This window comes from Canis lupus, chromosome 6 (assembly GCF_011100685.1).
Source record: "Canis lupus familiaris isolate Mischka breed German Shepherd chromosome 6, alternate assembly UU_Cfam_GSD_1.0, whole genome shotgun sequence".
NCBI classification, from domain to species: domain Eukaryota; kingdom Metazoa; phylum Chordata; class Mammalia; order Carnivora; family Canidae; genus Canis; species Canis lupus.
In genome coordinates, this window is record NC_049227.1 from 1,567,695 (window position 1) to 1,592,354 (window position 24,660).

The following is a 24,660-nucleotide window of genomic DNA, read 5'->3' on the forward strand; positions in this document are numbered from 1 at the left end:
TGATTGAGCTACTGAGTCTCCCTTCCTTCTTTTCTTTCTTTCTTTCTTTCTTTCTTTCTTTCTTTCTTTCTTTCTTTCTTTCTTTCTTTCTTTCTTTCTTTCTTTTCTTCTTTCTTTCTTTCTTCTTTCCTTCCTTCTTTCTTTCTCTCTTTCTTTCTTTCTTTCTTTTTTTTTTTTTTGATTCCACATATGAGTGAAATCATATGGCATTTGTCTTTCTCAGTCCAACTTATTTAATTTAGATACAGCCACTGTGGAAAACAGTGTAGAGTTTCCTCAAAAAATTAAAAATAGAAATACCATATAATTCAATAATTTCACTACTGAGTATTTATTGTTTTTAAAAATAATTTTTGTTTATTTGAGAGAGAAAGCATGAAAGAGACTACAAGCAGGGGAGAGGGGGTAGAGGAAAAATCAGACTCTCTGTTGATCAGGGATCCTGATGTGGAACTCAATTCCAGGACCTTGGGATCATGACCTGAGCCGAAGGCAAACACTTAATTGACTAAGCCACCCAGGTGCCCTTCCACTACTGGGTATTTATCCAAAGAAAATGAAAACACTAATTCCAAAAGATATATGCAACCCTATGTTTATTGTAGTATTATTAACAATAGCCAAGGTATAGAAGGAACCCCAAGTGTTCATCATTAGGTGAATGTATAAGGAAGATGTGACACGCACACACACACACACACACACACACACACACACAGAAAGGAATATTATGCAGCCATAAAAAGGATGGTATCCTGTCATTTGTGACAGCATGGATGGACCTAGGAGGCATTATACTAAGCAAGCCAGACTGCGAGAGACTAGCCTCTCTTAATATTTTGTCTTTGGTTTTTGGAAGTCTAATTATGATTGTCTATGTGTGGCTTTCTTTGAACATATCCTGTTTGGAATTTCTAAGATTTCCTAGATCTGTGGCTCAATGTCTTTCTCAGTTTTGGAAAATTCTCAGCCAATACTGCATTTATTCCCTTCTTTCTCTCCTTTTCAAATTTCAATTGATATGTTTGGGTGTTTACCACATTCTATGTCTTTCTCAAGCTCTTTTATCTACTTTCTTTTTAAAAGATTTTATTGATTTATTCATGAGAGATCCACAGAAAGAGGCAAAGATATAGGCAGAGGGAGAAGCAGGCTCCCTGCAAGAGCCCAATGCGGGACTTGATCCCAGGACCCTGGGACCACGACCTGAGCCAAAAGTAGATGCTCAACCACTGAGCCACCCAGGCGTCCCTTTTTTCTCTGTTTTCATTCTTTTCTTCAGTACGATATTTTCTACTGACCTAATTAACAGTTCATTATTCTCTTTTGTTGAATCTGCTTTAAGCACATCTATTAAGTTATTATATTTTTGTTTGGTTCCAGAATTGTTATTTAATTCTGTTTTTAAAATACATTCTAGTTCTTCCCTTGTGAATTACTTTGTCTTAGCATTTAATTTCTTGAAAAAAATTATCTCATTTGTTTTAGTGTTTATTTTATACATCTCCAATAACTGGATTGCCTATGTTTTCCTTGTTTGTTTTTTCACTGCTTTTTTTTTCTTTCTTAATTTTCTTAATCCTGTCATCTGCCAGGATGCTTGGCAATTTTTTTTAAGATTTTATTTATTTATTCATGAGAGACACATAGAGAAAGGCAGAGACATAGGCAGAGGGAGAAGCAGGCTCCCTGAGGGGAGCCCGATGCAGGACTTGATCCCAGGACTCTGGGATCATGACCTGAGCCCAAAGCAGACGCTTAACTACTGAGCCACCCAGGTGTCCCTTGGCAATTTTTGATTAAATGCCAGATATTATATATGAAATATTATAGTGTCTCTATATGTTGTTCTGTCCCTGCATTTTCATTTGACTGGCAGTTAGAACATATGCAGATCACCTTTTGCTGACCAGTAATTGAGGTAATTTGAAAAAGGGAGCTGATTCTCCCAAGGCTTTTGGCTTGCTCTTGTCTTCATGCATATAGTCTTTCAAGAGCTTCACCTGAAACCCTGGGTGTTTATCAGTGCCCTTCCTCCACAGTAGGTTGTAAACTCTGATATTTGTTCTGCAGGTGTTGTGAGACTCCTGCATATCCTCCTTCACTGTGAAACTACTTAGCTCCTGCTGGGTTTTGTTTCTTTACCTTTCACCCCTACAGGATCAAAGGAGGCATATTTCTTTGGGGAGAAAGTGAAGCTGAAGGTTGCTTTCACTTTTCTGAGGTTTCATTTCCTGAGCATTTTGCTCCCTCTGGTCCCAGCTATCTCGGTAGTGCTGAAACCCAATTATTTTCTCTCCATGCCTGGGATACTCTCAAAAATCTCAAAAATCCTTGCAATGTAACTTTCCTTTTTGGCCTTTTGGCCCAGTGCTACTTGGAAATCAGTTGATGTTTTAAAAGTAAAGGTAGCAGAGACTGTCAGGTTCACAAGAATGCCTCTGCCTTCCTTCTGGGTTCTTGATTCCTCTCTTGAGTTCTTAGTTTTGATTCCATTCTTTAAAAAAAAAAAAAAAATTCTTGATACAAGTCTTTGAAATATTTTTTTCAGAAACAGTAAAAAGCTTTTTCTTTTCCTCATTTGTTTCATTGGGAAAATATTTTTTCTCTTACTTTCATATGTAACCTAACTGAATGAATAAACCCAATGATAACATTTTACCTTCTGTGTTTCTTGGTTCATTTTTGTTCTGTGGTCTAGTGTTACTCCTGAAGCTAGTCTTGAGGATTTTTTTCCTTTGTTGATAATTTGAATTTGGCTTTATTCTAGGTATTAAAAGAATTATCAGCATATGTGTCAACATAATCTCATTTCATTAATAATCCTATAATAGAGTAAATGTACTGTTTTGGTTGTTTTAGGAGCAGAATGTGTTATTCTTTTTGTAGGTATATTCTACATATTTATTACTTTGAAATAAAATAAATGTAGGACATATTTTTCTCATTTAACAAAATTAAGCCAATATTAAAAAATATATGTGTTGTAGGGCATTCATATATGCTCTACTTCTAGATAAACTAATAAGTAGAAGGCCCTCCAATAGTGATTCTTTACAGTTAGTCAGATAACAGATGTTATTACAATTATATTCTGTGCAGATATATTGTATATATATATATATATATATATATATATATATATGGGTACCACATACAAAGTTTTCTTTTTCAAAAATTGTATCATATATGTTTTATTGCAATTTGCTTTTCTCACTTTATGATATAGCCTGGACTCTTTTCGAGGTAGCAAAATATTCTGGTTATCTGTTGCCAATAACAAATTACTCCCCAAAAGTGGCTTAAAACACCAATTTATTATTACCTCTTCTAGTCTGTGGGTCAGGAATTCAGACAGGGTAGAGTGAGGATGGCTTGTCCCTGCCCTACAATATCTTGGGCCTCAGCTGAGAAGAATGTTACAGCAGGGGCCTGAATATCTGGAGATTGTCCAGATCTTCCTTCCTTCCTTATTTCCTGCCTGACTTCCTTCATTCCTTCTTTCCGTCCTTCCTCTATCTCTCCCTCCCACCATCCTTTCTTGTAGCCTTTCCACACAAGAAAGCTTGGGCTGCCTCACAACATGGTACCTGAACTCTGTATAGAGTGATTCTGGGCTTCAGGAAGGTGTTCCAAGGGACAGGAAATGGAAGCTTTTAGTTTCTTAAGTCTTAGGCTTGGAAACCAACACAAAATAATTTCCATATTCTATTAAAGAATTAATAGATCCTGTTCAGATTCAAGGGCAGGGAGACGTAGATCTCAGCTCTTGAAGAGGAATATTAAAGCGTTTGTGGTCATAATTAATTCATCATAGTAAAAAATTATTTACATTATTCCAACATGAAAAATACACAGAAACATCTAAAAGCTTCAGAGAAATTCACCTCCTTGTGGCCCCAGGCTCAGGCCTGAGGTCCTGGATTTGTTTATCTAGAATAGGTTCAGGTGTGGATGAGGCTCTCTGGAGATCTGTGAAGATCTGTCAACTTCTCTGCCCTTCCCTGAACACTCAACATACACAGGTGAGACAGAGACGTAACACCTGTAATAGACCTCACATCCAATAAAGGGGGACACGAGAGCTGTTTCCTGTAGTGTTCACTGATTATAGCAATACTGAAATCCAGCTTGTCTCCCATAAGAAACAGCAGCCTCTGTGCATGTTTATAGCCTGTTCACTACCTTGTGAAGACTGGGGACTCGATGGTCTCCTTTGCTTTTGTACTGTCTCAGTCTCTTTTTGTCCCAAGCTGATATATTCTCTTTAAATCACTAAGTGTTCCTTTGATTCAAATTATAATTTATCCATTGGACAAAAGCCAATCTTACATATTTCTTGAAGAATAGGCCCTTCTCTATCATTAACCCCTGGTGAAGCTGCTAAGGGAACATGTTATAGATTCTTAGAAGCTCTTCCAGGCATGCCCTTAAAAATGTGTGAGGTCTTAACAAAGGATCTTCTTGCCCCATCTTCAACTTAATCTTTATCCAGAGACCACATTTTATTGCCCTGGATTTGTTAGCCTTTGCCTGGAGATCACTAGAATGTACCAGCATGTCCTAGTTCTTTCTATTTCCTCTAAATTCTACAGAAAAAAACCCCCAAAAGAATAGTTTTTTTCTTTAATGCATCTCTCTCTGCTTGTCTTTTATCATCAGCATCTAGGAAAATTCATTTGGCCCTTTCTATGGAAAGGGAAGTCTTGGAAGTCTCCCTTGTCAGATCCATGAGTTCATTAGGTACCTTCTTGTTTGTCACATTATGAGAGGCAACAGTTTTGCTCGCTGTCCTATGAGTACATGACTCAGGTACTCTCTCGTATAGTCTGCAGGAGCAATTCCCTCAGTGTCCTTCAAGTCCTCTCCAAGAGTCTCCTTGAGGCCTGTGCAGCTTTGGCTAAAACAGTTTTTCAAGGCACTGCTCTTGCCCATTGTTCAATCTGAAAGCCAGTGTGTTCAGTTTTTATGCAGCAGCAGCAGCCTGCTTCCAGATACCAAAGTTTGTTCTCCTTATCTGTTGCTGCCTAACAAACCACTCTAAAACCTCTAGCCACAAAGTAGAAAATGTGTGTTGTAAAAAATCCAACACATTCTAAATCCTGTATTTTGATGGAATACATGAAAAGCTTTACCTTCCAGCATGTACGCACCCAAATGATTCTTCTTTTCCTGCCCATTTCTGTTTGGAACACACCAGACCCCTTCCTTCCCCTCTACCCTGGGGTGTCTTGGGCAAAGTATATGTGTTTCTTGAAAGTAAAGGCAAAGAAGAAAAGGGGCCAGGGATAAGGGAGAGGCAGGAATGACTTTGGCCATGTCAGAAAATGATTACCAGGTGGTGAGGTTGCTATTGCGCAAGTGTCTTATTTGTCACTTGGAGTCTCAAAGCTAGGGGTAGGTGGTAGAAGGAAGTTACCCTCTATCCCTAGCTTTCTCCTAGAGGGCTGTATTATTCTGGGTTGGAGAGAATACTTATGCTAAATCCAGCTACAAATGCTGGATAAAGGGAAGTCCCTCCCACCTATTTTCTTCTATGTTGCTTTTAGCTTCCTTTCTGATAATTGGTACAAAATTTTCTTTGGCATTTTAATAGGAAGGGGCAGACACAATTTTGACCCTTAATATAGACTGAACACATTTTGACTCTTAATAAACACATATAGAAGTTGGAGCAAGGGTATTATTGCAGGCCTTTGAACCTGCAACTCTCTTAACCTTAAAATAGTCATTGTTGGTAAGACCAAGGAAACTGCATTGCAAATGTTCACCAAAGTCTGTGCCCCTGGCTTCTTTAGTTTTTGAGGTCTGCTGAGAGTAGTATTTCCAGAAGAAAGAACCTTGATCTTTTCCCCAAGGTAACTTTGGTTTGTGTTAACTGCTCACTGATAATGAAAACAGCCAACTTTTGCTGAAAGCCTCTTTGATGCCCAGAAGTGATTTGTGTGACTCCTCTCTAAGGGACTGCTTTTTCACAAGATCACATTTAATCTTTACAACAACCTGATTGAGGAGATACCGTAATCATCCCCATTTTACAGATGAGGAAAGTGAGATTTAGAGAGATCACACAACTGGCCCAAGTCCACACAGGCAGGGAGGGCAGAGACCTCCTGCCAGATGTATCCTAGTCTGGTTAAGTGGTGACCCCTACCCTCTACCAGGAAACCCCATCATGTGCATGCTGTGAAAATTCAACCCAGTACATTGGAAGATCTAATTGGCTTTATTAAATGATTCATGAATCAGGCTGCACCCCATCTAGCAAGTAGAGAGGCTGTATGAGGAGTTGTATGTAGTGGAAGGGTTTTGTGGGGGGAGGGGCAAGACTGTTATTAGCAAAAGAAAAGGATTGTGCCAGTCAGATCTGCTTTCCAGGGCAGAAAGGCTAGGGTCTTAGCACGTAGGGGGCCTCCTCTTCCTTTGGGGGGCTAGTGAGGGCCCAGGTGGTGAACTCATTGGCACGGATCAACAAATTCCTGGCCAACCTGTTAACATTAAATTTCCGAAGGAGGATGAAACTGCACTTAGATTGGGGAATGAAGCCCGAGTTTGGCAATTCCGTCTAGATGACACCATTTTGGGCCTGGGCCTGTGGTTTTCTCCCCCCCCCTTTTTATTATAATAGACTTGCCTAGGGGTTTTGGGTGACCCTGTTGACATGCAGAAAGTGACAAAACAATTGCTTACAGACACAACAGACTGTTAGAAGATGCAGTTTTCATGCAAATGGAGAGATCACAGGAAAAGATCATACCAAGACCCCACGAACTCTGTTCCTCTGCCTGCAACCTTTCATGGAAGTCTCTGAAAATGATTTCAATGCATCTCCAAACTAAGGACAAAAGACTCCGCCAGTGGCTCAAGAAGATAATCTGGGAAGCAGGACTGGTTCAAGAAAAGATAGTAATAACACAGGGTAGCAAGTGCTAAATGCCAAAGGAATGGTGCCCGTGTTGAATGTTATGAAGACTCAGAGGAACCATGCCCAGGCTGCAAGCCTGGCAAGGAGGGGACCCTGATTAACTCGTGTGTCTGGCTGGCAGTGCCAATGCCCACATTCCCTTGGCAGCTGCACCAGCCAGCAGAGGGGTGATTGCTGAGCTGTTTGGACCAGAGGCTGATGGCAGTATCGCCTGCTTTGTTCCTGATTGGTGTAAGAATGTTTATATATACCTTATTCTTTGATTCTGAGAACCGGAGGCATCTGAGCTGGTGAGCAGTCTTTCTGCCACCTAGAGGGGACAAGAAACTTGGGACCCTGGAAAGGAGGGTGCTGTAAGGAAAGTCTAGCTTGCTGCAGCCAGGTGGGTTGTTCCTTCTCCCTTGGCACACCCTGGGGAGGAGCAGAAAGGCACCGGAAGGCATCTGTCTCCTAGGCGGTCTGAGACCCACCTTGGTGTGTGGATTTTTTCCCTTTTGCTTGACAACACCAGCCTCTGTTGCAACGTGCATTCTGTCAGCCGCCGGGCACAGGAGAGGTAGACTGCCGTGGACTGGAAAGTTGACTGGAGACTCTGAGCTAGAATGTTGCCCTTGAGGCGTGGGGCAGAGAGACTAAGGGTCCGAGTACGGACTTGGAGAGGTCAGCACCGGGCGGTGGCAGAGGGCCCCAGCCCACTCCTGTGCCCGAGCGCCCTCTCCCCGCTCCTCAGACCCATCCCGTGACCTTGGAAAGCGAGGCGGGGGCCAAAGCAGGCGCTGTCGGGCTGCAGGGAGCGGGGTCAGGGGTTGGCGCGGGGCGGCTAGAGCAGGCGTGGGCCGGCTGAACTCCGCGCCCGCCCGGCATTCGGCCTCCCGCCCGCCCCCCGGGCGCGGCCGCAGGTGTGACTGGGGCCCGGAGACGAAGCGGTTAAGGTGGGGGGCGCTTGGCGAGTTGTCCAATACGGAGAAACGGCAGTTTGCCGGAGTTAACGTGGGCAGCTTCTTTGGGGAGGAAAAGGAGGACCGTCTGCCAAGCTGCAGCTCGCCCCCCGCGCGTGTGTGTGTGCAGTGCGTGCGTGTGTGTGTGTGTGTGTGTGCGCGCGCGCCGAGGCGTTCCTCAGGTTGCGCTGCCTGGAAACCGAGGGAGCCATTGGAGAGGCGAAGGGGTGGGGGTGGGGGCTCCCCGTCCCTCGGAGAGGCCGGGGCGCGGCCGGCCGAGGCGAGCCCTGGACCCCGGCTCCCGAGCCGCGGGCGAAGGCTGAGCGCGCTCGGCGCCGCGGGCGGCCTCCAGGCCCCGGGGGGCCGGCCGGGGAGGAGCCGGGGAGGAGGCCGGAGCTGCATGGAGTTTCTAGGGCGCGCAACTCCGGCGGGGCCTCGGCCACTGGGCTCCGGGGCGCAGCGCGGCAGCCGCGCACATGGGCTGAGCCCGCGCGCCGGGGCTCTGCACGGCCAGCGGGAGCGGGAGCGGGAGCGGGAGCGGGAGCGGGAGCGGGAGCGGGAGGGGTAGAGGAGCGCGCCGCGCGGGGGTGCGGGTGCGGGTGCGGGTGCGGGGCACGCGTCCCCAGACGGGAGCGGAGGACAAGGACAGGGAGGAGCGCGCCCGGATCGCGCTCCGAGCCGACGAGGGGCTCGCGCCGGCCCGGCGCGCGCCTGGGGAGCGGCCCGGGGTGCCGTGGGAGCCGGCGGCGGCGAGGATGCCGGCTCGGGGACGCGGCTGCCGGCCGGGGGTGTGAGCGCCAGGCTGAGCGCTGCCCGCCGGCGCCTGCGGCCGCGCCGCCCCCTCCCTGCGGGCCTCGGAGGAAGCCCCCCGCGCCGCGCGGAGGCGCCTCGGAACCCGGGCTTCGGGGCAGCGGGCCCGCGCGGCCGCCCCGGCCCAGCCAGAGGTGAGTGCCGCCGCCCCCGCGCCCCGCGCCCCCGCCGCGTCCGCGCCCTCGCCCCCCGCCCTCGCCCCCGCCCCCGCCCCCGCCCTCGCCCCGGCCCGGAGCGGCCGCCCGCCTCCCATACCTGTTGGTGCGGGCAGAAGGCCCCGGGGGCGGGGGCGCCCAGACACCTGGCCCTCCCTTGGGGCGGCGCGGGGCGGCGCGGGGCGGCGCGGGGAAGGGCCGCGGAGGTCCCGCTCGGGCGTCCCGGAGCGCGCGGGCCGAGGCTGGGGCGCCCGGGCAGCGGGAAGGACGGGGCGGGGGGAGCCACACCGCAGCCCAGGTGGGAGAGCAGGGCGGCGTCCAGGGCTCGGAGCCCGAGTCATGGCGATCGGAGGGCGGGACGCAGGATTCCCTCCACCTCCGGCCCCGGCGCGGGCCGCTCGCCCTCCCGGGCGCACGCCTTGGCCGCCACCCGCCGTGGGGGGGGGGGGGGGGGGTCCGCGGGCCCCGGGGGGCGCGGGGTGAGGGGAGGCCTCGGAGGCCGCCGCTCGGCGGGTCCCCGGGCGCCGAGCAGCTCCCTGGGGCGGGCCCCGGTCGTCCCGGCAGCCGGGGTTTCCGCGGTGCCCCAGCCTCCCGGACTGGCGCGACGGGGAGCGAACTTCCCGAGACTTGGCCCGAGGGCGCCAGGCAGCAGCAGGTAGTTCTGGGGCGGGCCTCGGGGCCGGGGCGAGCGGGGGAACCCCACCCCGACGGGTGCTGGCGCGGCGGGGACCCGGGCTGCGCCCGCCCCGCCCCCGGGGCCCGCCGCGTGCGCCCCCCGGCCCCGGCCCCCGCCGCAGCCGCAGCCGCAGCCGCACTTCCCGCTGCTCTTTTCTGCTTAGAGGAGGCGAGGGTGAGGAGGGCGCCTTCCGTGCGGTCGGCTGGAAGCCCTTAGCCCAGGTAAAAGTGCCTGCAGTTCCTCGGGTGCCAAGACTGGGGCGCCATCCCCAGGCCCCGAGCCTGTATTTCCGCAGAAAAGGAGACTTTCCCGGGCTCGGAGACCAGCCCAGAGTGCTTGCTGTGTGGGGCCGTGTGGGGCCGTGTGGGGCCGTGTGGGGCCGTGTGGGGCCGTGTCCTCGGAAGCCTGAGCAGTGCTGCTGCTGCCGCTGGCATTCGCGAGTGGATGGGAGCCTCCTCGGTGGTCGAGTTGGGGTGACCTTCTCTGGGAAGAATGGGCAGATTTCTGCCCCCTGGATGTCCAGACACACAGCATTTGTGCAAGTGGGAAACTCCTAACTCTTCAGATTGCTATGTTCTGCTGCTTTAACTGCTGGCTTTCGGTCAAAAAAATAAACTCTTTTTCAATTCGGGGATCAGAGCTTTGGAAAGGGTTTTAAAGTCATTTGGTGTGAAATTGTCTTGAGGCTAGAGCGAGACTTTTTTTTTTTTTTTTTTTTTTTTTAGTGGAAGTCGGACTCCAGCTCTTCTCCTCCGCTTGTTGGTGGTTTTTAGACTTTGTAGGGTGGAAGGGAGCGTTGGTGGCGACCCAACTGTATTTGCTGCTTGTTTATCTGAGGCTCTGACCGAAGTCTGAGGTGGCAACCCAGACCTCTGCTGGGCCTGAGGTCTGTTGTGCCACTCGGTTTAGGATTCGTTCCTGGAGCTGCATAACTTTGCTAGCCTCTTAGGCTGTCCCTGGCGCCCCCACGAATGCCCCATGGATGGCCTGGGCTGTGTGCCCCAGTGGCCTGCCTGGTGGAAGCCCAGCAGCGTCGCACCCCTGGCAAAGTTCACTGCAGACGTGTGGGTTTTTCATGGCAGTGGCTGCCTGAAGAGCAGCTCTGTTTACTGAGAAGCTGGTCTACAGCACTGAAGTTGGTCACTGGATGTATCCAAGTGGAGTAATGAAAACAAAACACTCCGGTAACACAATCCCGAGGATATTTTATTGGAGGAGTGCTAAATCTTCTTAGAATTGTTCATCAGGATCACCTTTCTCTGAACTCTGAACGTTAGTATTGCCAGCAATCAGGCCTTTAGTGAGGGTGCAAAATAAGGGCTTTCTTAGAAGGAGAGTAATTTAATTCAGCTGGTTCTGTGGAGAAAATGATAGGTGGGACTTGATGAAGACACACAACTCCCTTTTCTCACTAAGGGGTGCTGGGGATGGGATGGGGTGGTGTGAGGTGAGGGCGCCTGTATGTGCGACAGCTGCATGGTTGAGTTGAACATTTATCTACACAGTGGGAGGCCTCTGATCAGGGCTTAAATACTGGGCAGGGTTGGACTCTAGCCTAGAAATTTATTTTGCGTAGCAAGTGGCCTTGCGAGGACGGGTGTGCTCCTGGTCCCTGGGCCTGGTGCTGCAGCCCCTCGGCACTGGCAGCCCATGCAGTGCTCACTGGGTGGCAGAAGGGGGCGCTAGTTCTCATATTGAGAGGAGTTCTCTGGCTCTAGTAGGACTTGGGGGATTTGAGGTCTTTGGAGACCCTCTTAATTCAGCCTTCTGAGACCTGACTCGGTACCAGCCACTTTTCCACATTTGGGTTCACGTTATCCTTCTTTTTTCTTCTTTGGAAATTGATGCCAAGCGAGGGAGGTCAAATAACTTCCCTGAGACGTTGCAGCTTGTGGGTAAGAGGCAGGGTTTGGGGTTTGATTCTCAGAGGCTGGGGTTCTTGATTCTAAGCCCAGGGATCTCGCCGCGTGGCTACTTATGAGCCAAATAGTGTTTCAGTAACCTCTGACCGTCCGTGCTTGGTTTAGTGTCAGCCCCTGAGTGGGTGCCCTATGTTTGGTGAGTGAATCCAGGTCAGCATCTGGTTGCTCATTACTGATGAGGAAGCTCAGGCACCGGGGGAGATCTGGGGGAGGGGGTGCTGGGGCTCCCTCCATGTGCGCCCACGCTGGAGCTCTGTGAGGTTCCGGGCTAGGTTGATTTGATTATAGGCTGCTGCTGCTTCTTTGCTTGCCCGTTCCCTGTCTGTGCCCACATTGGTATGGGGTAGGTGGAATCTTTGCCCTTTACTCAAGGCTTAAACTGATGTAGTCAGAGTGTCTGAAATGTCTTCTCATGATGGAGAGCCATCAGGTAGTGTCACCAGCAATAGCCTCTGAAACGACGTGCATCCTGACCAGCAAGGAAACCATTCTTCAGGAGGCCAGAGCCTGGACTGATCCCTCGGTCGCCCAGTTTGAGGGTGGTCCTGAGTATGGTTGGAAAGGAGGGAAACAAAAACACATTGTTGCATCCAACATGGGCTTTTCAACGTGAATTACGTTTTTAATCATTTAACATCTTGTTGGATTTTTTTTGTTGTTGTTAAAATGCATTAAGTGCCTCTTATGTGGTTACGGATATAGAGATGGATATGACACAGTGCCTGTCATCAAAACATTCACAGTTTAGTGGGGAAGGCAGACCATGTGTTAGGGATACACATTTGTGAGCAGAGACGGGAGGCACCCAGCCTAGCATGGAAGTGGTGTCTGAGCTCAGCTTACTGATGATTATGGAGTGGTCAGCCTTGAACGGGTGTCCCAATGGAGAAGAAATAGGATGAGCAAGCAGCGTGGAGTTTGCAGTTCCTGGAGCTTAGAGGTGGAGGCAGGGAGTGGCAAGAGAAGAGATTGGAATGATGGAGAGGATGATGGAGGATCAGGGACTCAGCATTTCTCTACTGGGGTCGGGCAGTGTGGTCAGGTTCAAGTTTTAGGTAAGTCTGGTTGGGGACTTTGTGGAGAATGGGTTTGCCAAGGAGAAGACCAGAGATGTGGACACCAGCAAGGTTGGGGGCAACAGAAACCCACTGTGGCTAAAACCTGAAACACACAAAGAGCTTATACTAGCAGTAGTGATGGGAGCTTGCATCTGAAGAATCAGTTATGGGATGGATGGGAATTAGGTTGGCAGGGGTTACCTTCCCGTTCCTGTCAGGTGATACTATGGAAGTAAATAATCTCTAAACTTACCCATCATCTTCATCATCTTCATCATCCCATTATTCTGCTACCTTCTTAATGCTCAGAGGAAGTGTCCGATTTGCAGAGCTTTGGGCAGGGCATTGGGATGGGGAGAGGGAGAGTTTTCTGAAAGGAAGCTGGAATGCTCCTGCTGGAAGACAGTGGCATAGGCATTGGTCATCTCCTCCCCAGGAGGGAGAGTTGGCAGGACTTACTGATTAATTGATGTAGGAGTAGGAGAAGGGGAAGGGTAGAGTGTGGCCACTGGGTTTCTGGTTTAGGTGATGGTCTGGATGAGCAAAACAAAGGTCAGGCCAAGACCATGTAACTCACTTGTTTTCCCACCGGCAGCGCTGCGGGCAGCTGTCCATGACCAGGCTGCAGAGGAAGGTGGTGACCTATTTTAAAAAGTCTCATTAAGGGCCGGTGCTGCTGTGTGTAAGGCCTATTTAAGTAGGTTACTTTATCTCCTGCCCCACAAATCTGGATACTTGGAAAACATTTTCATTCATTCAACTGATATTTCCTGAGCATCTCTGGTTCAGGTACTGAGGAACATGGTGAATTAGAGATGGTATTCTAGCAGTGTAATCCACAATAAAAAATAAAAATAGGCAATAAAATTTGAAGATATAACTGAGACAGATGCAGGGGCCACTTCAGATTGGGTGGTCAACGAAGTCCTCACTGAAGAGCTATATTTAAGCTGGGTAAGTTGGGAAAGGTCTGGAGAAGAACTTCTGGTGGTGGGAGCAACTAGTGCAAAGGTGCTGAGGTAGGAACAAGCCAGGTGCATTAGAAGAACAGGAAGGAGGGTAGTGTGGCAGGAGATGAGTTCAGAGAATCAGGGGCTAGCTCATGGGGGGGCCTGAGAACTTATTTTGTGGAGTGCGGGTTTTATAATGAATTTGATGGGAGCCCTTGGAGGGTTTTAAGTGGGGGAGTCACATAATTTAATTTATGTTTTCAAAAGATCACTCTGGCAGCTATGCATTCTGTATGGACTACCTTGGTACAATAAAGTGAGTTCTTATCCATCAGACTGTAAAACAAAATGTAGTGTTTAAGAGTAACAGATGGAGAGAACATGCCTTGGTGACCTTAAGTTAGTGGTTTCTACTGTACCAATTAATTGTGGGTACAACCCAAACCACATCTCTGGTATGATTCCAGTTTTGTTTAAAAACATAGTATGGAATAATGGAAAGAAGTGGATTAAATATATGAACTATCCAAAGGTCTTGTCATTACAAATTATTTTTATACTCTTGAAAATGAGCATACATTTCTTTTACAATCAGGAAAACATAATTTTAAAATGTAGACTCTGATGACTGTAAGTGTCTTGAATGGAGTGTCGTGAGACTCTTATACACTTGTTCCTTCCCGTTTCATTTCTGGAAATATTAATGCCCAAACCCACGGTCCTGGTTGGGACAGAAATTAGGATGTTTATTTTGGACCAGCTGTCCAATTGGTGGCTCTTTGTTTTATGCTTAAAAAACATTTTTTAGTGATGAAAGCAAACATTTTTTTTAAAATAAGAAATTAAAGCAACACAGATATACAGCATAAAAAAATGAAAGCATCTTTCTGCACTCTTGTTCTCCAGACTAACATTCCCATACATATATTGTTAGGTTTTTTTTTTTTTTTCTTCCCCTGTGTGTTTCCGATACCTCTATATTTTGTTGAAGGATTTTGGAATATTGTTATAGCAAATTACCATATCCAAATTACTCTCCAAAATTCTTTCTTCTAGAGCTTGAAACCCAGATGACCTTTTTTCCCCTTTCAACAAAATCATTAGGAAAACTTGAGCACATAACTCCGCTAAAGAGAAACTGAATCTTGCTTCTTTGGTATTCAGAGTGTTCACCGAAAGCACACTTTATACTTATAAAGAATAGAGCAATTAAATATTCATTAAAAGTTCATCTCCGAGCCTTGAAACATTATTGTTCTAATACTGGAGCCCAAGAGTTGGTATCATGATTGCAAACCACTTGCATTTTTTTCCTTAACAAAAGTTAGCCAATATGAAAACTTAGAAGTGCAAATTAGGGAGCTTAGCTAATTATTTTGGTGATGTATTTATTATAGCAGAATATTATCCCTTGAAAACAGGAAAAGAAGAACATTCAATGAAGTGTTACTTGGAGCCATCGAGGATGCATTTGGGAGGAGCTGTATGTCTGCATGGTTTTAACGGTGAAGACTGGATTTGGGGGCTGATGTGCCAGGAATGAGCAGCCCCAAACTCAGTGTTAACGTAACTGAACAGAGTGGGATTAGAGTCTCATTATGCGATTCAGCAGAATTACTATCTTCCCCATCATTACCATAATTAAACACGTCCTTTCTTGATGAAGAGAAGAGCGACTGTGTGCTCAGAAGAGAATGATTGTAATGTAATGGAGCCATGGCATTGAAGAGGGAGCAGGGACCTTGATGATCTCATTTTACAGATGGGGAGGATGAAGCCCAGGGAGAGTAAAGGATTTCCCCACCCCAGCGCCACTCCCCTGCACTCAGCGGTGGCTCCGTGTTGTCAGAAAATGGATTTATTTTGGTAAACCCAAGAATTAGGAAAGCACTCTGAACCTGATGAAAAATGGGAGGGTTTCTGAGCTGTTCATTCATTCTGTAGAATGTAATCTGTTTGTGTACTGATAACAGGCCTAATTACTGTGTAAACATTTTTATAGTCTGGTAAGAAAACTTCAAACATCTGTACTGCACGTTGATGTAGCATTTCAGCCTCCAGCATTCCTACTGCTTGTTCTTAAAACCAGTTGCTCTGTTATTGAATCCGGTCTCTGGTCGATGATTCATTTTATGCACAGACACAGAAACACACATTCCCGAATCCAGCAGGAAGTGACAAGTACCAATGGAGTGCTTACTTGGTGTCATCAGATCTCTGATGGTTAGCATTTCCCCCATTTTACAGATGAACAAATGAAGATGCATCAGGTTCAGTATCTTGCTTAGGTTCCCAGGACAGGATGTGGAGGAAGGGGCCACCACCATTGCAGTCTTGCTCTGGAGGCCTGGGACTAACCAGCTGAAATCTCCCCATTCCCTTGCCTGTCAAAGACAAACTTTCTGCTGGAAAGATCAGGATCTGGCTTTGTGAAGTCGCCTTCGTTAGATCATTTTGGGGGGCAAATGCATGGATGTAGATCTGTGAAGAGGAGTCGGTGAGGATTGTGTCTTGAGGTCTGTTTTCCGGTTTGCCCCTGTCCCTCCATTTCTTTCTTTCTTTTTTTTTTTTTTTTTTTAAGATTTATTTATTTATTCATGATAGACAGAGAGAGGCAGAGATACAGGCAGAGGGAGAAGCAGGCTCCGGGAGCCCAGTGCAGGACTCGATCCCGGGACTCCAGGATTGCGCCCTGGGCCAAAGGCAGGCGCTAAACCGCTGAGCCACCCAGGGATCCCCCTGTCCCTCCATTTCATGAGACACTTAGTGGAAGCAGGTTGAGGATGGCTGTCTACCCTCAGCTGGGGCTGGTGGTTCCCTGACCCAGTGCTCGAGTTAGGTACCCAGACATAACCTAACTTCCTCTTTTGCTCCAAGTATTGCTACCTTGCACCCCTGGCTCCTGAGGTGTCCTAACAAATACCAAAGTTCTGTGCTTACACCCAGAGATAAATGCTGCTTTCAAAAACCCAGATGCACAGAATCCATGGAGCCCTCAATAGGGAGGGATCGAATGCTTAAAAATGAGGGGAAAATAAATGCTGGCAGACACTGTCAAGGGGTCACACTAAGAGGTCTTTGGCGGCCCTAGATTATGACTCAGGCTCCAGGCCGACTCCGAATCTCTCATGGCAGCAGGGCCAGAGGTGCTGGGCTCTTCGGGCCCTTTCAGTTGTAGCCACTGGCCCCGGGAGGCTCATGTGTTTGGAGGTCCCCGTAGGAAGGGTGTTGTCAAAAAAGAAAGTTCTGTCCTCTGATTTGGAACCCTGCAGTTGGCATGAGAGAGAGAGTGAGTGAGAGTGCTGGCTGGTAGCACTATATGGGGTGGCCGCTCCCTGTAGGAGTTTGGAGGCTACAGGGAATAATCTTAGACCCGAAGGCAAATGCAAGAGGCAGGTGCTGATTTGGGATGGGGATGAGGATGCATCATCAGGATTCCAGCGAATGGGCAACCCTGCTGAGGTCTTGAGGTGATGCTTTCCTGATGGATGTTGGCTGGCCCTGGGTTTGAGTCTTAGGACCTGCAGTGGAGGTTTTCGTTCATAGTTTCTTGGTTGTTTGCACATTGGGATATCTAGGGAGCCTTCAGACAGTCCCAGGGTCCTGTCATGTCCCAGATCCATGATGTTGGAATCTCGGGGGGATGGGACCCCGTCCCCAAGTTGATTCCACTGTGCAGCCAACTTTGAGAACTACAGTCTGGGACAGCTTTTCTCAAACAGGTGCCCGCCCATCACCTAGGGGGATCTTGTTCAGATGTGAACTCTGATGCCTGGGTCTGGAGCAGCCCCAGAGCCGGCCTTCCTTCCTTTCTTTATTCCTTCCTCTTTCATTTTTATTGATTTGTAATTGATATACAGTATTAGATTAGTTGCGGGTTGTACACTAATGTAACTAATGGTGATTAGTTGCAGGTGATTCAATGTTTATACATTACAGAACGATCACCTTGATAGGTCTCATTATTGTCTGTCCCTATACAAAGTCGTGACAATATTATTGACTGTATTCCCTATGTGTACGTTACACCTGTGATTTATTTTATGACTAAGTTTTTTTAAAAAAAGATTTTATTTGTTTATTCATGAGAGACACTGAGAGAGAGGCAGAGGTATAGGCAGAGGGAGAGCAGGCTCTCCGTGAGGATCCCAGGACCTCAGAATCACAACCTGAGACAAAGGCAGACACTCAACCACTGAGGCACCCAGGCGTCCAAATAACTGGAAGTTTGGACCTCTTACTCCCCCTCACCTATTTCTCCCATCCCCCTCATCCCTGCCTGCCTGGTCACCACCATCAAGCCCCAGGTGCTGTTTCTGCTTCTGGGCCCCACTGGGTGGGCCAGACGTAGTAAGAAGAATCAAGTTCTGACTTACTTAGCCTCACATGGAGAGCTTCCAGAATCATTGCTTTTCCATGATATTACAGCATCTTTGGTTCACTCAGGTAGGGGTGGAGAACAGGGGGCCTGGACCCTGCCTCCCATCTTTATACATTCCTATAAAGAATAGAGCAATTAAAGATTCATTAAAGGTCCATCCCTGAACATTTCAGCATTATTGCTCCAGTTTTGGAGACTAAGAGTTGGTATCATGGTTACAAATGACTTGCACTTCCCTGTCCTTCAGGATCCAGTGCATTCTCCTGTCCCTGGCCAGCATTTATAGATTCAGAATCAGAAGCTTGGAGAGCTGGGAGCGACCTCAGGAATTATCTAGTCTAAGCCACTCAGTGTTTGGAGGGGAGGACAACTGAGACCCAGAGTGATTTGTCTGGAATCCCAGATCATCAGGCCAGGGCTGCTGTGGACTTGAGACGGAGGGAAGTAGCAGGGTGAGGCTTGGAGAGATGACCTCTACCCCCCACAGCCCCCAGCACTGCTCCTGGAGCAGGGGACTCACAGGACAGAGACTTCCAGAAAGACTGCAGGTACAGTCACATTGAAGGCATCTGAGAATCGGGAGACAGTCTATTAATTATACCTGTGACTTTCCATCCCTCCCTCCACCACCCCACCAACTTCAGTTAGCTACGCAGAAGCTTGACGGGGTTCTCTGCGTCTGCGGGTTGGGTTGACACCTTGACAGATGTTCAGCCGCCCGCTCCCAGGTGGGACGCTGATGCAGGCTGCCCTACTTCATGTAAAATAATTGCATTTACCATTTTTACCCCAAATATTTTCCTCCTGTCATTGAAACAAATAAAGAACACTCTCGACATACAGGTTCCTTGATGTCGTGGTGAATATGTTAAACCTGTTGTAAGAATAGTTCATAATTGATGTTCTTGGCATTTATCACCCAGCCGTGACGTGTTCAGATGACTAATAAATTATATTTTGTGGGATCCTTTTTTTCTGTGTTTTCAACTTAAGGCACTTGTTTCAGCATGTCAGTGTTGACGAGGATGGTTTCCTACCCATTGCTTTATGCTTTGGCAGCTGACTTCAGATGAAGACAATGGATGTGAAGCTCTGGGACCGAAATGGACATTACTTTCTCTGGGTCGTGTGTCTTTTGTCCTGGAAGATTGAGCCTTTAAATAGAGTAGAAGACTGAGGGGCACATGGAAATTAGCACAAAGATTGAAGCAGTATAATTATAGCTAATGGTTATATAAGTACTCTTTCCTGAGTACTTCACATATGTTAACTCATTTCATCCTCTCGACAACTTGGGAAGGTAGATACCATTACTGTTTCTGTTTGTGTGGATGGGGATACAAATCACAGAGAAGTTAAGGACTTTGCTGAAAGTCACACAGCTCTTGAGTCCTGAAGCTTGACTCATGACTCCAGGAGCCATATGGTTAAGCCGCTGCGCTCTCCTCCCTCTGTAATTCTCATTGTCCAGGATGGGGCAGGGGCCGTGGAAAACTACGGAACGTTTTCATACAAACTCCGATTCTGACATTTGCCTCTTGGAACACACTCTTACCTTCACATGGGTGGCGTCACCCTTGTACCACTGGAGCTGCCCTGCTAGAGATGGCCTGTCCTGCTTCCCCATCTTTGCTTTTCTAGCTCTCTGTAGATGTGTCCTTTGATGGGCCCACATGTGGGCAACCCCTAGTTCATCAACAAGTGAACCCACAGCCAACTAGTAGGACAGGAATATCAGTGGAGGCAACTGTGTGTGTATGCTGAGCCTCAGATAACCTGTACTGCCTTGACTTACAGACTTCACCACCTTCCCCTGTTGGCCACCCACTGAACTCATGGTGAGGTCTCTGCCTCATTCTTGCTAGATTGTTCATATTGATTTATCTCCAGCGTGAACCTTTCTCTAGTGGAGATTCTGCCCCTGGTGGACAGATGGAACTCCCACTTCAGGCCTGCTCTCTGCCCTGGAGTTTCAGGATCCAGTCCTTGCCTGAATTGTGCCACCATTGCTCTGCTCTTGGACATGGGCTGGGGCAGCCTGATGGCTCCTTTTTCCTAAACCCTGGCCTACTGCATTGGTCTTCAGCCTGGCCTGGTTTTGGCTCTCCCTCTCTTCCTGCTTGCGTGGTGTTGCCACCTGATTGTCACACTGCAGTATGTTCCTTTTAGGGATTGGCAAACTTTTTCTGTAAAGGGGAAGATAGTAACTATTTTAGGCTTTGCAGGTTGTATGGGCCCTGTTCTTCACCCCTGCTGTTGTAGCAGGAAGGCAACCATTGACAAGATGTAATTGAATGAGTGTGGTTGTGTTGTAATAAAACTGTATTTTTTTTAAAGATATATTTATTCATTTATTTGAGAGAGAGAGAGAGAGAGAGGCGGAGACACAGGCAGAGGGAGAAGCAGGTTCCATGCAGGAAGCCCGATGTGGGACTCGATCCCGGGTCTCCAGGATCACACCCCGGGCTGCAGGCGGCACTAAACCGCTGCGCCACTGGGGCTGCCCTAAAACTGTATTTATAAAAACAAAGGGTGACCCATGGCCTATGGTTTGCTGACTCCTTCTTCAGGATGATTGTTGGACTTGCCTCTTTCTGACTTTTAGCCTGTGATGACTGTCTCTTTACAGGCCTCCTGTAGAGCCCTGGGCCACTATTTCTACTCTAGATTCCCAAGAACCCTGTACTTCTTGACCTTCCTGAACTATTACTGTCTTCACTTTGCAACCCTCGACCTTGAACTAAACCAATCCTTCACTTCTTCAAGTTCTCAGCCAGCTAAATTGATTCCATTAAAAATTTATGTTTTTTTCAACAACAGCTGGGGCCCAAGTTCTTTTTCCTAATCCTTCTACTGAGCTCAGGCTGATTTCTTGTCCTGTTCACTGTATCTGTGTTCCTATGCTTCTCAATTTCCCATTCTTCTCACTCACCTGCATTATCAGTGGATGACCTTGCCTTTTACTTGGGGGGATCGTGGGCGTGAACCCCATCACCTCTTCCCTCAATGTCAGCATTCTCTATCTCTATTCAAATTTTCCTTCCTGTTTCAAAGGAACAGATGTCCTGACTCCTTTGTAAGGAAAACTTGGCTTTGCCATTAATCTAATGGGTTTCCACTTCTCACCTCAAATCTTCCTTCCTTTAGCTCATAAACAGAAGTCAACCCAAGACTTTGCTTGACCTCACTGCCTCCCCATTCTCTCCCCCTCTGTACTGGCAAGCTTCAGAGAAGGAGGGTCTGCCCCTGTTGCTCTCATTTCTTTCACCTTATTCTTGTCAGACCCATTCACCCTTTGCTGTTGGCCAACCTGATGTCACCAGTCACCAGCTAGACCCCAAGACCTGGCCGCTATGGCCTACCTGCTTGTATTCACAGACCTTTGTGTTACATTGTCCCCTAAACTCTTCTTTCTGGTTTTCTCCCTTAACTCAGACAAAGGGCACCTGAAACCAACCTCCAGGAGATGGCTACTGCCCTGATGAAATCTCCAGCGGGCCTAGACCACCCAGACCCTTTGAATTAAACTTGACTCGCACCTGCGTAGATGGGCCATAGAGTGACCTCTGGAATGACTTACAGTCACGTTTATCCCATTATGATCCTAAAATCTCCACTCAGGGAGGAAGCTCAGCCTCATTTACATTGCATACCATGTATGTAGAGGCCTGTTTCCTTAAGGCACAAGAGCGACTTTCTGGCAGCCTCTATACAAGATGGTAAGGCTTCTCTATCTAAACATTCATCCCAAACCTGAACAAAAGGAACACATTCACCCTCTCTCAGGGAGTCAGGGCTTTGGAAACCATTCCCCATGATGTCCTTATTTGTCGCAAAGAAAATTTTTTTGTGTGTGTGACATCTCGACCCGGTGCCTTTATGCCTCCCCAGGAAGCAGACCCACTGTGGTGTGCACATGCCTACCATTGGTCCCCTGCTACAGGAAGTCATATATACTTAATATGTTGTGAACTTGCTTTTCTAAAAGGTCACTGATGTCTTCATTTTAGAGTCTAACTGTGTGGACTCGTTTCTCATGCTGGGAAATGTTTGACACTGTTGACTTTCCCTTTCCTCATGGAACTTCCTCCTGAATGAACTCTCCTGACTTTATTCCTCAAGCCTTACCTTTACAGAGGTGTTTGCTGGGGCACCTGTACCCAAGCCCCACAGACTGGGTGGATTAAATCAGAGGAGTTTATTTTTTCACAGTTCAGGAGGCTGCAAGTCCAAGCCCCAGCTGTTGACAGGATGGTTCCTTCCAAGGGCCATGGCGGGGTGCGGTGTGGGGGGGCTGTTCCAGCTTCTTTGCTTGGCTTGTGGGTGGCTGTCTGTGATCTTCCTTTGCATGTGGCTGTGTCCCAATGTCCTGTTCTTATAAAGACTCAGTCACATTGGATTATGGCCCACCCTGAATGACCTTATTTGAACCCAATAACCTCTTTAAAGCCCAGCACCCAATGTGGTCCCATCCTTAGGCTTCATCATATACATTTTGGGGGAAACACATTTCAGCCCATAATACTCTCCTGTCTCCATGTGTCCTCTTACCCTCAAGTGTAGGTGTTCCCAAAGTTCCTGCCTTGGCCTTTCTTTTCATGCTCTAGCTTCTATCTTTGAATGGCCATCTCTCCCTCATGCTTTCACCATCTCTTACAGTACCAGGCTTATCAGACGTCAGATGCACATTGTCCCACAGGCACTGCAGACTCCACAGGCCAAACAGGATGCACTCTTCGCCCCTCAACACACGGTGTGTGCTTCTGCCCACCTGGAAGCCCTAAGTCCCATGGACACATGGAAGAAGCAGCCTTTTGTCATCTCAGGCCCTGCTCCCCATTCGCATGTGATTGATTGATTGATGTGTTTCTCGATCCGACCTTCTGACCCCGTTGTCCTTGCCCTTGTCCTGACCTGGCTCAAGCCAGTTCCCACAGGTCCATCCGCTGGTAACGCAAGGTCAACAGTGCCGCTCCGGCCCATCCTGGAGATGAAAATTTTGGCTCCCTAGTGACTTTCGTCTCCCCTCTTTGAGCATCGGCCACAGTGGTCAAGTTCGGCCAGGTGACAGACCTCTGTGTCTTTGCCCTTGTGGCCTCTGCAGCCCACAGGCCAAGTGGGATAGATCGGACCTTCCTCTGAAGCACTGCTCCTTGGTTGAATTTAATTTCTCCTTCCTTGGTGTTTGTGTAACACTTACCTATGCATTTGCTCTTATACATATTGGCTTGTGCGAGGTATCCTATGGAGAATTAGAATCCTGGGAAGGTAAAGTGAAAGGGAGGCACCTTTCCATTGAGGAACTAGACTGTCCATGAGCTAACATACAGTTACTTCTTCCCCTTCTATGTAGAAAGCTCTTTTAAGGGGCTTGGTGGTGTGTATGCATGTGCGTGCGTGTGCAGTTCCTCCATAGCTTCTGGCACCGTGCTTTGGCTGTAAGACAAGTGTAGGGACGTTTCTTAGGTTAACTGGAGGATCCAGCTGGGCATTTGGGACTCGGACATCAGTGTAAGAAGAGCAAGCCTGGGTCAGTTTGCAAGGTGATTCTCACTGCGCTAATCTTTGTCTCCATCACTTGTTGAGTGGTTGTTTGCTCTAGCGTCAAATGGTGGTCATAGTTCACACACCTCTCCCTCTGGGGAGGTGGCTGGTAGGGGAGGAATAGGAGTTAAATGAACCACATCTTTCAGTACCTTGAACTCTTTGGAGAAGCAGGAGAGGCAACAAAGTAAATGTAAAATAAAGGTGTTTCATGAAGGGACTGTGAGTACATCTGAAGAGACGAATAAGGGAGTAATTGTTTGTGTTAAAATCAAATAATTCACCGTAGGGTCCTCTTCAATAGGGACTCCCCTCATAAGTTTGAGCGAAGTTTCCAGCTCATTAGGTAACTGGCAGAAGGGGGTGAAGGCTGAGAAAATCTTCTGGGTGAACAGCAAAGGAAAGCTCAGTCAGAAATAACAGCAAGCAGGTCAGGTATTATAATGCAAATCACCGGGAAATAGAGTTTGAGCTGTTGCACAGCATAGAACGTTTTTTCTGCAAGGGTGTGGTGGGTTGCCATTCTTTTTTCTGCCTTCCTAACACATGCACCAATTGTCATATTTCCTCTGCTCGAGGAAGCCCTTTGGATTCTTGCATTTTTAAAAAAGATTTTATATATTTATTCATGAGACACACAGAGGCAGAGACACAGGCAGAGGCAGAAGCAGGCTCTCCGCGGGGAGCCCCATGTGGGACTCCATCCTGGGATCCCAGGATCATGCCCTGGGCGGAAGGGAGGCGCCAAACCACTAAACCACCCAGGCACCCCCTTTTTTTTAATCCACCAATTTAGAAACTGTGAAATGCACCGATCTCCATCCTGGGACCCCGGGCTCAGGCCCTGAACTGATGGCAGATGCTCAAGGGTTGAGCCACCCAGGTGCCATTGGATTCCTGCATTTACCAGGGCTGGTAAACAGCTGGTGCCTCTGGGGGGTGGCTGCATGAAGCCCTTCACCCTGGGGGGCCCGGACGGGATGCCTCCCACACACCCCTCACCCCTTCCTTTTCCCCAGAACTTCTCGCTGCATCTTGTGGGAAGAGGCTCCCCAGATCAGACCCTCCTGGGTGCCACGGGGCCTGCCTGGTGGTCCCAGCACTGTCCCTGGCATCTGCCACCTGGCCATCCCATCCTGCCGGATGCTGGCTGCCGTCAGTACCTGGGTGAGCTGGCTGGGCAGAGCAAACAGCGTGGCCAGTAGTGGTTGTAGCGTCAGATTGCCCTGTTGAGATCCATTCAGCCTTCATTTAGAACCGTTTGGGAATATATCCCACTGTGGGATGATGGGAACAAAGAT

The 24,660-nt window shown here is 48.1% G+C and overlaps 1 protein-coding gene across 10 annotated transcripts in view; it reads left to right on the forward strand.

The window, feature by feature from the left end:
• The window catches only part of CALN1 (calneuron 1), a 529,066-nt gene that overhangs the window by 102,338 nt on the left and 402,068 nt on the right, over positions 1–24,660 (forward strand). Inside the window, exon 1 of one of the 10 annotated variants that reach the window (XM_038539019.1) lies at positions 7,190–7,307. The exons of 5 other annotated variants lie outside the window; for them this stretch is intronic. The gene's annotated coding sequence lies outside the window, so the exon portion shown is untranslated. Of the gene's footprint in view, positions 1–7,189; positions 7,308–7,467; positions 7,586–8,705; positions 8,808–9,368; positions 9,484–9,590; positions 9,726–24,660 lie in introns of those variants that run through there. 4 more of the 10 variants (XM_038539020.1, XM_038539015.1, XM_038539017.1 and 1 more) reach the window with 4 other exon arrangements.